Source organism: Pinus tabuliformis, chromosome 1_1 (assembly GCF_031772625.1).
Source record: "Pinus tabuliformis cultivar Carrire ecotype Pingquan chromosome 1_1, CPIR1, whole genome shotgun sequence".
NCBI classification, from domain to species: domain Eukaryota; kingdom Viridiplantae; phylum Streptophyta; class Pinopsida; order Pinales; family Pinaceae; genus Pinus; species Pinus tabuliformis.
In genome coordinates this window covers 163,815,973-163,831,280 of record NC_142297.1, presented here as the reverse complement: position 1 = coordinate 163,831,280, position 15,308 = coordinate 163,815,973, and the positions used below count along the sequence as shown (strand labels likewise).

General features: G+C 40.6%; 1 pseudogene across 1 annotated transcript in view; it reads right to left on the bottom strand.

Annotated features, from left to right (window-relative positions):
- LOC149212093 (MADS-box protein SOC1-like) overlaps positions 1 to 15,308 on the bottom strand; it is a 244,664-nt pseudogene that overhangs the window by 16,215 nt on the left and 213,141 nt on the right. The gene's annotated exons all lie outside the window — the stretch shown is intronic.

The following is a 15,308-nucleotide window of genomic DNA, read 5'->3' as shown; positions in this document are numbered from 1 at the left end:
AAAAATTCATTATCTAATAAAATAAAATAAAAACCATTATCTAATAAAATAGAAAGCATTATATATATTGGTTATAAAATTTATCTATATTATTAATTATACCTGAAAAAAATATTTTATTTAATTATTCTTTTTATATATTTTTATATTATCAATTATATTAATATCTTATAAAAAAAATAGTATGCTCTAAAATATTGAGCATATTAATTATTGACAGAAAGACGATGCTTAATCATAAAAAAAATAGTATGCTCTAAAATATTGAGCATATTAATTATTGACAGAAAGAGTCTTACCATGTCTCTTCATGTCGGCTTGGGTCCTACCTTCCTACCAAACCAAAGCAGTGCCTCCAAGGCGTAGGCTGGCGACCTAAACCTTGCTCTTGTTTGAATCGATACTCTGCACTCTGCAATAAACATCAATTTGTCTAATCTAATTTTCCAGCTTTTCTGCGTTCAACTCTCCATCATATATTGGTAAATCAAATTTAACATCTAGTTTAATCAAAGATGTCTTCTTTTTATGTTCAGAGCTATTAGGAGGTGTGAGAAAGCTTTCTTTTTTCCCTTTGCCTTTTGAGTGGTCATGGAGGAGAGACTCTTCTTCTCCTTTATCTTGTTTAGAGCCTGATGAATCTTCATCTTTATGTTTTCTAAAGTCCTTGTACATTTCCTCTACCATGGACCTTATGGCCAAAAAACTATTCATAAACTGAAGGTTTGGCGCCATAGAAACTTCCTCTGACATCGTCTTCTGAGGATAGACTCTTCAAATTTCAAGATTAGTTTTGACCAACTCCAACTCTCCTTCTCCTAATTTGAGCTTTGATCTAGTTAGCATTCAATAACTAAATGCAGCACAAGCTTGTCTAACCTTAACAACCTCGACGCTCTGATACCACTTGATCTGAAAATCACTTATGTATGATCTCAGTTAATTAATGTAGGTATTACAGACTCATGCGTTGGGATACACCTATGTTATTTTAAGCAACGGATCGATAAGATTGTGAAATACAAAGGCATTGGAAAACAGTAAGAGAAACACAGCAAGTAAACTCAACAAAAAACACAACAATTTAATAAGAAGTTCACCCAATCCTCCTGGGCTACATCTCCTGGTCCAGCTTTCAATGGTGGCCATTTTTAATTGTGTCTTTAAGCAGAGTTTTTATAATTAAGAGCTCAATTTGAGTCTCCTGTAACAGATGATGCTTAGTAGGGTGGTACTTGGATTCCCCAAGCCATTAGAGTACACGGACTCCCCCTTACCAAGTCTCGACGTCAACTGGGCTTAATAGAATGAGTCCAATTTGGTACTCAATTCCCGACAGATATCCTCACAGGGATTGTTTGAACCTCTCAAGCCTTTTCAGTTGTGTCTGCTCGATGCTGCCTTAGCTCTACAGGTGAGCTCGACTTCTCTGTTCTCTGTCTGTTCATGGATTAAAGCCAGTATGTCCCGTCACTTTTCGCATCCTCTTCCAGCTCTTCGGATCACCTGCCTCAGTCCGCTGGAGTTCCCTGCTTCTGTGTCATCGCCACTGTGTAACGTTTCACAGAGAGGTGGCCACTTGTCTCCTTACGAACTGAGCGCCAGCTCTTCCTCGAATGGTCATTATTTCGGTTATTCCGCGAAATGATTCATCCGCCAGCTCATCGGTCATGTCAGACCCCAAATGTCATATGCCTCAGCCTATTCTTCCGCTAAATCCGATCTCCCATCAGGTGCAATCTCCGTCGTTGATCTGGGACCTCCAGATCCTACGGTCATCGCTTTTATCGCACGGCTGAGTTGCTCGACCTTTACCCTGCAATGAGAGCGGTTTTCTCTCACATCCGCCAGACATGAGTCATTCAGTGTGTGGCATCACTTGGTCCTCTGCCAAACCTGCTTACCGCTTGAGGGGCTTGCGATATCCCACCAATTTTTGGGCGCGGGACCCACCTCCTATGTTTCGGGTCTCACCAATTTTCTCAAGTATCTTGAAAGATCCATACATTATTGGTTTCAGCTTTTTACCTTCACCTTGCATTCTGTCCTGGTTGATATACAGCCAGACTTGATCACCAACTTGAAAACTATGCTCCATCCGATGCTTGTTATGCCTTACCTTGTATTTGGCCTAGCTCTTTTCCAGTTGTTCCTGTACTGCCTGATGGATCTCTTGGATTTGTTCAATCAACCTACTTGCTTTGTCCATATCGTTGTGTCCCTCAACTGTTGTGTCTTTACCAAAGAAAAAATCCAAGGGAGACCTTGGTGTGAAAACAAAACAAGTCTCAAAAGGAGATCTCTGTGTGGAAGAATGTTTGGCTCGGTTGTAAGCATGTTGCACATAACTCAAATGTTCATCTCAAAGCTTAAGATTCTTTGCTGCAATATCCCCTGAGTAACTGGATCTCTGTCCTGTTGACTACTTCTGTCTGGCCAGCGGTTTGTGGATGGAAAGCTATGCTTTTCTGCAATTTGGTGTCCATCAGTTCCCATAGACTTGACAAAAACTTTCCCACCAATCGGGTGTCTCAATCAAATATAATGGAATTGGGTAATCAAAAATGAACACATACATGTTGAACGAACAGTTTTGCAGCTTGTTCAACTGTAATCTCTTTATTACAAGGTATCAAAATACACATTTTGTTGAACCTATCCACAACAACATATGGATAATCATGACCTTTCCTAGATTTAGGTAGTCCTCCAACAAAGTCCATGGAAACACTTTCCCAAGGATGAGAAGGAACTGGTAATGGAGTGTACAAGCCTAGTTTTCCATTGTTGGGCTTGTTTTTAGCACACCTAGTACACCCTCTTACATATCTAGAAATTGTCTCATTCATTTTTGGCCAATAACAAAATCTTTACAGTTGTGCAACTGTTTTACTTACCCCAAAGTGACCTAATATTAGAGAAGTGTGTGCTTCTCGAATTATCTTTACTCTTTCAGTTTATGGAATGCATAGCTTCCCACAATGATATAAGATTCGGTCATTAATATGATAATCCAATTCTTCTATTCGTTTGCCTTGACTTAAAATTTCATATACATCTTTAAAGTCTATATCTTAAGCATATTGCTCAATGTAGCTCTCATGTAACACAAAATAATGCTTAAGTATAGTAGATGCATTTATGATGGGTCTAAATAACATATCTGCAACTTTATCGTGTATGCCCTTTTTATATCTAATGACTAAATGAAATTGTTATAGAAAACCCATCCATCTATAGTGTCTTGATTGCTGCAACTTAGTTTGGGAGTGTAGATATTGAAGTGGTTGATGATCAGTATGTATAACTGTCTCTTTGCCCATTAAGTAATGTTTCCACTTTTTCACACTCTGTACTAATGCATACAATTCTTTATCATATGTGGGATAGTTAACTACTGCAGAATTAAATGTCTCAGAATGATAACATATGGGTTTACCGTGCTGTATCAACACTGCTCCCATGGCATAGTCACTGGCATCCGTTTGGATCTCAAACGGTCTTTGAATATCTGGCAGTGTTAGCACTGGCGCTGTACTAATCTTTTCTTTCAAGGTGTAGAAGGCTTTCTGTTGTTTGCCTCCCCACTGAAACACCTTGTTCAATCCAGTTAAAGCATGTAAGGGAGCTGCGATTAAGGAAAAGTTATAAATGAACTTTCTCCAATATTGTTCTGCTCCTAAGAAGCTCCTAATTTCTATCGCAGATTTGGGTTTAGGCCAGTTTACAATCACTGCCACCTTAGAGGGATCTATCTTCAATTCACCACCCCGTACTATATGTCCCAAATAATTCAAAGGTGTTTTGCCAAATTCACATTTTGAGAGTTTAACATAAAGCTTTTCTCCTTTCAAAACATCTAGTGTCTGCTTAACATGCTTTAAATGTTCTTCCCATGTTTTGCTAAATATCATAATGTCATCCAGAAATACTATAACAAAATCATCAAGAAAAGGTGTGAGTACATAATTCATTATTCTCATGAAAGCAAGAGCATTAGTTAAGCCAAAAGGCATAACCAGCCATTAATACAATCCCTGCTTTGTTTTGAAAGCAGTCTTCCTTGCATCTTGTTCTGCAACTCTGACCTGATGATATCCACTATGCAAGTCTAACTTGGAAAAATAAATAGCTTCTTTCAATTGATTTAATAGATCATCTATGTGAGGAAGGGGATAACGATGTTTTATTGTTATCTTATTTAGTGCTCGGTAATCAATGCACATTCTCCACAAGCCATCTTTCTTTCTCACCAAAACGATTGGGGATCCACATGGCGATGTGCTAGGTCTGATGAACCCCTTCTCGAGCAACTCTTGCACCTGCTTCTTGATTCATGCATTCTCTAAAGCGGACAACCTGTACATTCCAATGTTAGGCAATGGAGCATCTTGCTGCAAATTAATATCATGCACTATTTCCTTTTTGGGTGGCAGACCTTTAGGTTCTTGAAACAAGATATCATACTCTGAAACAACTTTTTTATAAATCAGCTTGTTGTTTAGCATCACAACCCTCAAATACATTGGTTTTATCAGGTTTCTTTTCCTTTACAACCATCAGTAAAACTTGTTTCATGAATTTATAATTTGTTTCATCTGCCCTAAGTTTATGAGAGTGTAATTATTCTTGAGCTTATGAGCTCTTACAAAGTATTCGATTCCATCTTTAACGAGTAGATACTTGTTCTCAGCTCTATAGAAAATAGTTTTTTTCTGTCATACAAGTAAGGACTTCCTAAAACAATTGCACATATATCCAAAGGAATTATGTCTAACTCAACCTCATCTACAAATGCTGACCCAAAAGAAAACTTGAGTTTGCATTGTCTAGTCACTTGTAGTTGTGCTTTACCACTTAACCATCCTAAGGGGTATGGTTTCTTGTGAGGTGTAGTCAGTAATCCCAACTTCTTTACAATTGCTTCAGAAATGAAATTTACTTGTGAGCAACTATCAAACAAAATATCAATATTTTGATATTTGGAAATAAGTCGAATACGGAAAAGCTCATGTCCTTTTCTCTCATTTTCTTCATCAATAGTAAAATGTGCAGAATTACTAGTAGATGCTTCAGAATTCTTAACTTTTATACCTGTGGCTGCAATATTTGTTTCATCTCTTGAGTCCGACCCCAAATCTTTCTAAATAGCTGCAGCAGTCTTCTTCTTCTTGCCCTCGAACTTCATAGGTCTCAGCGCCGAATGGAGAATCCAACAGTGCTCATCATCATGCCCATCCTTCTTACAGTGAGTGCATGAATATTTGCTCTTCTATGCAGTGTTGGCCTTCCTTGCTTTCCATTTCTGTTTTCTTTTCTCCTTATTCTTGCTTGCAGTGGGTTGGGATGATCCCCCAACTTCTGGGTTCCCATTCTTTCCTCTAGCTTCTAGACGCGTAGCTTAAACAGATACCTTATCTATACTAGTGGGATTAAACATGAAGATAGTGTGCCTCATGTAGCTGTGTAGACCACCGATCTACTTCAACAGAGTCTCAGGTGAGTCTAATGAGATTCCTAGAATCAAAACTCTCTTCCTAAATTCTTGGTTGTAATCTTGTATACATTCCCCTTTCAATTGGCAAAGATTTTCCTAGCTCATCATGGCTTGCTGCATGTAGGCCAGTGGGTAGAACTGCTTTTTGATTGCAGAAACAAATTCACTCCAGACAGAAAGAGTCTTACCATGTCCCTTCATGTCAGCTTGGGTCCTGTCTTCTCACCAAACCAAGGCAGTGCCTCCAAGGCATAGGCTGGCCAGCTGAATCTTGCTCTTGTCTGAATCAATACTCTGCATTATGCAATAAACATCAATTTGTCTAATCCAATCGTCCAGCTTTTCTGCATTCAACTCTCCATCATATATTGGTAAATCAAATTTAACATCTAGTTTAATCAAAAATGTCTTCTTTTTATGTTCAGGTCTATTAGGAGGTGTGAGAAAGCTTTCTTCTTTCCCTTTGCCTTTTGAGTGGTCATGGAGGAGAGACTCTTCTTCTCCTTTATCTTGTTTGGAGCCTGATGAATCTTCATCTTTATGTTTTCTAAAGTCCTTGTACATTTTCTCTACCATGGACCTTATGGCCAGGAAACTATCTATAAATTGAGGGTTTGGCCCCACAGAACCTTCCTCCGACATCGTCTTGTGAGGATAGACTCTTCCAATTTCAGGATTAGTTTCGACCAACTATCCTTCTCCTAATTTGAGCTTTGATCTAGTTAGCATTCAACAGCTAAATCCATCACAAGCTTGTCTAAGCTTAACAACCTCGATGCTCAGATACCACTTGATCTGAAAATCACTTATGTATGATCTTAGTTAATTAATGTAGGTATTACAGACTCATGCGCTGGGATATTCCTATGTTATTTTAAGCAACGGATCGATAAGATTGCAAAATACACAACCATTGGAAAATAGTAAGAGAAACACAAGAAGTAAATTCAACAAAAAACACAACAATTTAATAAGGAGTTCACCCAATCCTCCTGGGCTACGTCCCCTGGTCCAGCTTTCAGTGGTGGCCTTTTCTTATTGTCTTTAAGTGGATTTTTTACAATGAGGAGCTCAAAAAAGCTAAAGATGACTCTAGTCTCCTTCGATGTTTTAACGAGCCCGAAGTGACAAATGCTCGGATGGACTTTTTCTGTTATAGAGTCTGAAAAAGGCCAAAAGGAACTGCTCTGGAGCTCTAGGCAGAGGGTGTGCCAAACTTTTCGCAAAACCGCAGAATACTTTTTAGGGTACGGGCGGTCGATCTTCCTAAATGCTGTGTTCAGTGCATTGTGATCAGTAGGGCGGCCGACACGACTTCCTAAGGATAAAGGTTTTATGCCTATAGGGGTCTCCCAATATATACGCAACGATACGTGGGAGCACAATCCGTACTGGCGCTATCGTCCCTCAGGAGGAATCACCCACCTTCTACGAGATCGACAGTCACCAGGCTTAACGACGCCGGAACACGTCTCTAGCCTAGACCTCTATGTTGTGTGTTATGTTACAAAGAGTTGTTAAGTTCATTCAATTTATTTTAGGTTGATCTTTTTAAAGTTTGCCTTTCAAGGTTCACCACGAGATGTATGATACAAATTCCTAAATGCAGTCTAAAGATGATAAGCAAGCTTTATATCTTTTCAACTTTGAAAATCCTAGCTACTAAGGGAAAAGAAAGACACCATCTTTTCTCAAAGAGCAATCAGCACACTCTAATGCACTTTTCCTAAATCCAACATGCAAACTATCAAATGCAAATGCACAATGCAGGTGTTTGTTTTCCGCTTTCTTAGTATTGATGCCTACAAAGAAAGCTTTTTGTACAACTTTGAATTTGCTTTTAAATGATCAATACAAACAAGTTTACTTTTTCGAAATCAGAGAGGGTAGAAGAGATTACAACACTTAACGATTTCCGAAATGAATACTTGTTTTAACACTTAAAAGAGACAAACTCAAACCAATAAGCAAAAGCAAATGTATAATCAATCTGCAAACAGCCAATGAACTCTGTTCTAAGATCACAATCAACAGATCTAAAGTCCTTGTACATTTTCTCTACCATGGACCTTATGGCCAGGAAACTATCTATAAATTGAGGGTTTGGCCCCACAGAACCTTCCTCCGACATCGTCTTGTGAGGATAGACTCTTCCAATTTCAGGATTAGTTTCGACCAACTATCCTTCTCCTAATTTGAGCTTTGATCTAGTTAGCATTCAACAGCTAAATCCATCACAAGCTTGTCTAAGCTTAACAACCTCGATGCTCAGATACCACTTGATCTGAAAATCACTTATGTATGATCTTAGTTAATTAATGTAGGTATTACAGACTCATGCGCTGGGATATTCCTATGTTATTTTAAGCAACGGATCGATAAGATTGCAAAATACACAACCATTGGAAAATAGTAAGAGAAACACAAGAAGTAAATTCAACAAAAAACACAACAATTTAATAAGGAGTTCACCCAATCCTCCTGGGCTACGTCCCCTGGTCCAGCTTTCAGTGGTGGCCTTTTCTTATTGTCTTTAAGTGGATTTTTTACAATGAGGAGCTCAATTTGAGTCTCCTGTAACAGATGATGCTTAGTAGGGTGGTACTTGGATTCCCCAAGCCACTAGAGCACACAGACTCCCCCTTACCAAGTCTCGACCTCAACTAGTTTTAATGGGATGTGTCCAATTTGGTACTCAGTGCGTGACAGATATCTCATAGGGATTGCTTGAACCTCTCAAGCTTTCTCAATTCTGTCTGCTCGATGTTGCCTTAGCTCTGTAGGCCAGCTCAACTTCTTTGTTCTCTACTTCTTGCTTCACTCTCTCCTCTGTCTCCCCTCTATTCTCTATATGTTCATGGCCTAAAGCCAATCTGTCCCGTGACTATTCGCTTCCTCTTCCGGCTCTTTGGATCGCCTGCCTCTATCTGCTGGAGTTCCCTGCTTCTATGTCATCGCGACTATGTGACGTTTCACAAAGAGGTGGCCACTTGTCTCTTTACGAACTGAGCTCCAGCTCTTTCTCTAACAATCGTTATTTCAGTTATTCCGTGAAATGATTCATCCGCCAGCTCATCGATCATGTCAGACCCCAAATGCAATATGCCTCAGCCTATCCTTATGTTAAATCTAGTCTCCCATTGGGTGCACTCTCCGTCGTTGATCTGGGGCCTCCAGATCCTACGGTCATTGCTTTGATCGCACGAGTCAGCTGTTCGACTGTTACCCTGTGATGAGAGTGGTTTTCTCTCTCATTTGTCGGACACGCGCCATTCAATGTGTGGCATCGCTTAGTCCTCTACCAAACCCACTTACCGCTTGAGAGGCTTGCGATATCCCAGCGGTTTTTAGGCGCGGGACCTGCCTTCTTCGTTTCGGGTATTTCTGCACGATTTTACCTGTTTTTCACATGACCAGGTGCTGGGGCTTTTCCTTCTCTGAGGTTTTTACCTTGCGATACGCACGCTAATCACGTATCAGAAACAACCTCTGTTTTCTAATCTGGACTCCTTATTTGCTAGTTTGAGACACTGCTTGGTCTCCATGGGCCAACAGTCAGTGCGCTTTGGCCATGGGTACTCGTTGTTCCGTGCTGGCTACAAACTGCCATTGTCCAGAGGTCCTTCCTTATAGCTCATTGTTTACAAGATTTTGAAGTTTGACATAATTTGAAACAGTCATAGAAACTCTGATAATTTTCAAGGATCCAATTCGGATCACTCCACAACCCCAACACATTAGTGGTTCCTGTTCCTTGCCCCTTATGCTCTTTTTGTTGTTCACTTCCATGGGCTTTGAACCTGTGTGAGACTGTGCTCATTGATTTACACTTCCCTTGTTAAACTTCTTCCTCTGATGGTCCTTCCAAAAAAAAATTGATAGGGAGGTTTATTCCATTGTATGTTCATGGCATCTTTGTTTTTATCCTTATTTTCCAATTATTTTGACCTTTCATTTCTGTTTTTGAATAGTTGGTAACATAATCCAACTTTCCTTCCTGCTTCATCCATAGTCTTAGGATTATCGAACTCAATCCTCTCATTATAAGGTGTTGGTAGATAGTTTAGAAATCTTTGCACTTTTTCTTTCTTTTCTTTATATAGGGCACATACCATAGTAAGTTTATAAATTTTATTACAAACAAATCCATGGTAAGTTGTCCTAACCTTATTTCAAGGAATTACTTAGCACAGTCATCATAATATGGTTCACTCAAGTAACGAGATTCAAACCACTTCTAAAATTCCTCCCAATAAATTGTCTTCTCTTCCAAGAGATGTATACTTTTAGCCTCTTCCCACCAAAGAGTGGCTTTGCCCTATAATTGGTAAATAGCTGGTCGAGCCTTCAAATTACTTTCGTACTCATATACTTGGAAGTATTTGATCATGTTAAGAAACCATTCTTCTGCATCTTCCTCCTTTTCCCCATCAAAAGTAGGGGGTTTGATTTTCTGAAATTCTCCGTGAAACTCCATTTTCTTCTTTTTCTTATGTGATTTTGAATACGTTTTATCTGATTCTCCAACACTTTCAGATTTTTCCGACTCCGTCTCTACCTCTCTCAGTTTCAACCATTTTGGTTCTACACTTTTATGACTGGATTTTTCCATCATCTCCCTTATCATACATTCCTGCTTCTCACTAGCCCTCAACAATCGTTCATTGTAGTTTCTTAGTGTTGTGGGGAAAAATGCCTATGCAGCACGATCCTATCCACCTAAGGTGTGACAGTGCCTTAGCAACAAACGTGTACAGCTATACTGATTTCTTCCTTTATGAAATGTGAAAGAAGAGAGATCAATAGACTTACCGGTGTCTTCCGTTTGTCCCTCAATCCAATCTCCCTTCTCTTTGGGTGTTCACAGCTACTTGCCTTCTTGCTTATCCAGCTACAACTTCCTGCGAGATCACAAGAGAACAACTACTTGCGACAAGAGAACAGCTACTTGAGACAAGAGAAGAACACTACACAAAGACAGATATTCACCTTCATAACTAGTTTAGGATTAGAAATAAACCAAATACAGTAATACATTCATACATCAAAATACATCAGCATATAGGAGAAACCAAGATAGCTTTATTGATGAATAACAAAGTTCAGGAAGAGATACAACCCAGAGGGCTCCAATCCAACATCTCCTTCCCAACAAATGGAATTCCTATCTTCAGCCCCTTCAAAGCATTAAGCACCCAATGATTCCAGTCTCAAACCAACAACAATTCTTTGCAATAACAAAATTCCAGCCTCCAGATCTCATGGAGGAGAGATCCATATATAGATGTTTGGAGAGAGGATGAGTCAGCTTGAGATCTGACTAGTGTCCTCTCCCTCTATCAGTTCTTGAGTCCACTTGGAGGTTCTTGCTTCCACTTGGAGATTTGGAACCTCTTACTCATCACCAGTTGAATTCCCTGAGGCAAGTGTCATTTTGGAAGCTTCCTGGGTTTTGACACCTTGAGAAATGAGCCTGCCACTTGTCCACTCTCGTTCAGCGTAGGTAGCCTTTGTTCCAGTTGACATTCAACGCAGGTAGCCAGTGTTGGCTTTGACATTCAGCGCAAACAGCTAGTGTAGCCACTGAAATGATCCTGAATTGACTTGTTTTGAGCAGTTTTTTGGTGAAGAACTTCTGTGAATTGCTGTGGTTTGTTAGCCTTGTTCCTCTAGGGGTAGGAACAACATGTTTAGGGACTTTGGATCCCTTAGTTTATGGACATTTCATGCTCAATGCTGTAAGACACAAAAATGTCTATAACAGTTGCCCCCTAAAGTATGAGGTTGTTTATCGGGCGAAATGCTTTATCAGGGGGATCCAAAGTTCATCCAATGCTAGGAGGAGACCTGTAATACAATACATTATTTTCCATACTGCTTTCATGATCTAGCTGAGGCGGGCATTCCCATGCTCAGCTTTATAAATTCATTTTTCTGTACATAGAACAGACAATCGTCTGATGATAGACTGATAATTTTTTATGAAATTATCATCCTTTGAGTAGGATGATTATCTGCTGCAATGATGTACATGTCAATGTCTTTATCTTTCCTGAATATATATCGCAGCCCGGATGGATGAAACTAGATCCGGGGTCTTCAAACTCGTTCGATCTTCACTCTAAGTACAAGTCGATCCATGTCAGAATTGTTCTAAAGTCGAACATGGAAAGACATCGCTTGATTACCGGTCAATGATGTAAACCGTTAACAAGCGCGAGAGGAATCACCGATAATGATAATGACCCTCAAGGTACTGTAGTACAATTCACGTGGTGTGAATAAAGGACTTGGCGTCGAACACCACGCAAAATCTTTCGGTCGAAGGTCATTGATGTATACCTGTCGCCGGAAGTGAGAAACTTGCCATTGTGGCATGCAAGCTTCAAAGTACTGAAGGGGTTGTTCCTAGATCAACTTCTTGGATAATGAGCTGATGTCGACAAGAAGCGATCTGTCACAGGAGGGCCTTAATGAATCCCACATCAGTGACACGAAACGGAGCTAATGATTTTAATGGAGGTGAAAACGATCTGTGACATATGATTCAGGGTGGCGGTCATGAATGGATGAAGGATAATGTATGGCAGTGGATGGGACACGGTTGACTCTTTCTGAACGAGTTCTCTTGAACATATGGCGACACTGATGCGATGGATTGGTAGCATTACCCCAAATATGGATGGTATGGCAAGACCATGGTGAAGTGACCGGTGAATGAAACAACCCAACCCGATTGTGGTACGGAGGAAAAGTGTCATGTTCAAGAGCGACTTGCTACCATCAAAGTTTTTTTTAGTTTCTCCCAATTTTTCCCCAGTCATTGCTGACTAGTACCTCTTTATTTTTGTCAAGCTTGAGGAGGATAACATATGCTTTTCCTATAACCTGCCCTTCGAGCAAGCCCATCGCTATGTTTTAACGAGCCTAACGATAGTGAAACTCGTTCTCGTCTAAAGACAAGTTTGTCGCTATTTAATGATTTTAATGAGTCTAACGACAAGGATAACTCGGTCCTTTTCATTTTTAGAGAGTCTGAAAAGGTACATAAAGTTAACTCCAAAAATCCTTTTTCGTCATCTAATCCCTTAAGTCCGAAAAAGTATAAAACAATACAGAACGGATGAGTTTTCGATAGTTTTAACGAGCCGAACAAAACAAGCGCTCGATCTTTTTGTGCAATAATCCCTCAGGTCCAAAAAGATTAAAATCTAGAGGAGGGATAGCTCTTCCGGTCTCTTTAACGAGCTGGAAGGCCAAAACTCGGCAATCTTTTCATATTTTACGAGTCAATTGAAAAGCGCTTAAAGAAGACTCGTCTTTTGAGGAACGAGTGATAAACAGGGATTGCAGCTGATTCCAGGTACAGGTTGGAATTTTCCAATCACGGAAGTGTCACAAGGATGGCTAGGTGTAATCACTCTTCGCAGTTGTTCCTCAAAATGGGTAAACAATCATATGGAGGTGAACGATCGGCCAAATGAAAAGTGGAGGTGACGGTGCAAACACGATCAAGGCTTTAACGGCTGATGATATTACATTCACAATGGTTATTTACTGGGATAGTTCATTTTTTAACGAGCTTAAAAGCGGATTGAAACACTTGCTCGATCTTATGTTTATTCTTTAACGAGCATGAACTATGTGTTAAAACTGCTCGGATCTTGCGTTTATTTTTTAACGAGCATGAACTTTGTGCTAAAACTGCTCGATTACCCAGTCATATGATAAGATTGTCTCATGTAAGATTCCATTTTTTATGGAGCTTGCGCCTTAACAAAGCTATGCCCCGCATCCTTTCTTTATGCAAGTTCGGAAACAACTAATCCTACGAGTTTAAAGGGTTAGAGGTCCTAAAAATTTAAAAAATAAATAGCCGCCCCTTGCCTGCACTCCGAAAGGTTTGCATGCCCCCAGGTATAGAACAGAGTTTCAAGGTTACCTCTACTTCACCTCTTTCAGGTTACCCAAAGATTGTCTCGTTAATCTTTCAAACAAAACACTTCTTTGGCAATGTCTACCGAAATAGACAAAGGTGAGTGACGATTCTTATCAACTTACATAACTTTGACAAAAGAATCTTATTCTAGAATAACCCCTCTTCCTCTACGGACGGGGTACAGACTAGTCATATTCTCCCGCGGAAACCTACTCTATACCCAAAGTTTCCCTGCCGAAGCAGGCTAGGATGCATGCCCCCTGGGTTCCAGTCATATCCTCCCGGATTACTCGCGCTCATCAGGAGGACGGACCGTGGGTTGAGACACTTCTTGCATGAATAGACCATTTAGGGATGGTATATGACTATTTGCGATGCGTGATCCGGGAAATGAAAGTTGGTCCACGAGCTTGACCACTCTTCCTTCATGCGGAAAACACATTACTCTAAAGAGCGAGGAGACTATAGCTCCCATGCAATATATATAGTCTCGTCCAAGGAGTAGGTTATAATCCAAGGGTCCTTGAACGACCATCACGTTCATTTGAACGGTCTTCCCTTTCAATGTTATAGGCACATTGGGGAGGACCCCTAAAGGTCGACTGGTTCCTTTATCAAACCCTGATAGATTTCTCATTTCAGGCAAAAGCGCCGGCGAACCAAGCGCTTTCCAAGCAATAGAGGAAAGGATACTCACAGATGCCCCCTCATCAATGATAGTGCCAGCCATTACCATTCTGTATATTTGAACGATAATTCTGAATGGTATGCTTGCTCGCAACCGGGGTCTGCCTAGTTGGTTCCAGTCAAAGGACACAACCAGGTTGCTTGGTGGTGGGATCGAATAAACGATCGGATATCGCTCTGACGAACTTCCTTCCTGCGATAAAGGAATGGGGGCATTGCCCCCTTGTTCATCAGAGTCAGTGTTGATGAAGAGAATTTGGACGGTGTCGTCTTTATTCTCCTCTGTGATGGTATCATTCGAAGATAGAGCCTCTGAAGGCAAAACCGGGTCAACTGCCGTATCAACCTGTTGACTTTCGTCAGGCATGGATCCAGACGGTTTATCTTCAATGATAGGTGCTTCGGCTGACCATCTGGGCGGGTTAGCCGGGTTCTCAACTAGTGAAGGACTTGGCAGGAGTTTTTGATATCCAGGAGGAAGTTGCGCTCGTAAAATCGGGCGATCTTCCAGAACTCTTTTAGCCTCGTCTAAGAAGGGACAACGGTGGATGGTGTGATCGCCTTCACATAGTTTGCAGGGAAATCTAGATTTCTCTCTCTGTCATGTGACTTCACTTTCACTAGTTGACGGTGAGCAGTCAACATGGCTATCAGAGGTTGATGCTACCGAATTGTGCAAACGGGGAGACCAGTCCCTTAGTATTCGAGGGATACAGGGACAATCTCTATGGAAGTGGTCTCCCTTGCATATGACACATGGCGATTTAGGCCTTGTCAGTGCTGTGTGTGGATTTTTGTCAGACGACACTTGTTTTCCCCCAGTCGCCTTTGGCTCCTTCTTCTTCTTTTCTTTCTTCTTCTTTTCCTTCTTCTCCTTAGGAACCTGGTTTTTTTTTTTACCAGTTCCTTCAAGCGAAGAAGAAGGAGGAGAGGAAGATGAAGTAGAAGGCTGGTGGGAAACTCTAGTCTGGTCTAACTGTTGACTCGACTGTTCAGGAATGGTGGTGTTCTGAACGACATTGGTTGAAAAGAGCCAAACTGGCAGGCCAATTGTCAGTCCTGGAAGCGACAATGTGGCCATGTGGGGCGCACCAACATCTCCCCAAGAGGAGAAGGGACTAGGATTTCCACCAAGGGGAATTCCTCGGTTGGTGTGCTCCATTTTTCAACCTAAAGATCAACGCA